Below are 1,546 nucleotides of genomic sequence, written 5' to 3'. Positions count from 1 at the left end.
CTTATTGCTGCTGGCTTTCTCTTCATCCTACAAGATTTGGAAACATTTCTGACACAGCCCTCATGTATAAATATAAGGGACAGATAAATAAATGAGACTGCTGCAAAATTCATTTTTTCAAAGGAACGCATCAAATTTTACAAATAGTTCTTGGTAAATATATTTATCCAAGATGCTGGTATGTAGCATAACTACTTTTCTGCAAATATAACAACTGCGTTCAAATTAAAACTACCAATACATTTTTTTTTATCAATATTGAATTTATCTTAGGTTTTACATCTCCTCCCTGTCATTAAAAAGTATAGTTAGTCAGACCCATATATTGCAGTGTTTGCACCAAAACATTTGTTCATCCTGTCATTCTCTTATCATCCACATCCTATCACTGTGAAGTCATTCTCCAAAGAGAATTTTCAGAGCATAGGATCTGCCTCATAACTTATTTTTCCAACAATTTTTCTTTTTCTTTTTTGAAAAATATGGACCTGTTAGCAATGTCATATCCATCAGAAACTTATTTTAAAATTTATAGAAAATGTCCAGGTTTCAGGAACATGCTAGTTATTATCAGGGCTTTTTTTGTCATAGAACGCCCAGAACGGAGTTCCGGCACCTTTTTTGGATGGAACCTTGTAGGGTAGGCAAGGCGGGTTGTATGATGTGTGTGAGTTCCGGCACCTTTTTGTTTTACAAAAAAAGCACTGGTTATTATATATTTTCATTCATTCATTAATGTAAGTAGATATCTGAAAGCATAGCCATCAGAAAGAACAGGATTTTATTTAAAAAATATATATATTTACAAGCTGTATAATATTAAATAAAAACACTGACAGAAATTGAGGCCACTACTGCATATTCAAGTATCTTGATATCCAATATTGATATCCAATATCAAATACGAAGAGACAGTTTTGTCTAGCAATAGCACTTAGACTTATACTTTATACTGCTTCACAGTGCTTTACCGCCCTCTCTAAGCAGTTTACAGAGTCAGCATATTGCCCCTAATAATTTTGGTCCTCATTTTACCGACCTCGGAAGGATGGAAACTAAGTCAACCTTGAGTCGGTGGAAATCGAACTGCCGAACTGCTGGCAGTCGGCATTCAGCAGAATTAGCCTGCAATGCTGCATTCCAACCACTGCGCCACTACAGTTGGTTAAAGTGCCGGTCTAGAACCCAGAAGAGTATGAGTTCTAGTTCTGCTTTAGGCATGAAAGCCAGCTCAATGACCTTGGGCCAGTTGCTCTCTCTCTCAGCCCAACTCACCTTACAGGGTTGTTGTTCTGGAGAAAGTAGGAGGAAGAAGGAATATTAGGTTTATTCCCCATAATATGGGGAAAAAAGATGGGATAAAAATCTAAAAACATTAGCGATAGTGATCAATATAATATAAATATGTCAGAATGAACCGTTGACAAAAGTTTCTTTTCTAATGTGTCTGTCATTATTTAACAAATCAGGGAAAAGCAAATGAATGAAAGCCTTATGTTAAAGAAGAAACCCAAGCTTAAAGTCCATATGTAAAATTATAATCCAT

This window comes from Protobothrops mucrosquamatus, unplaced genomic scaffold (assembly GCF_001527695.2).
Source record: "Protobothrops mucrosquamatus isolate PMUCROS unplaced genomic scaffold, P.Mucros_1.0 scaffold3276, whole genome shotgun sequence".
NCBI lineage: Eukaryota > Metazoa > Chordata > Lepidosauria > Squamata > Viperidae > Protobothrops > Protobothrops mucrosquamatus.
Note: the sequence above shows the minus strand (reverse complement) of the source record.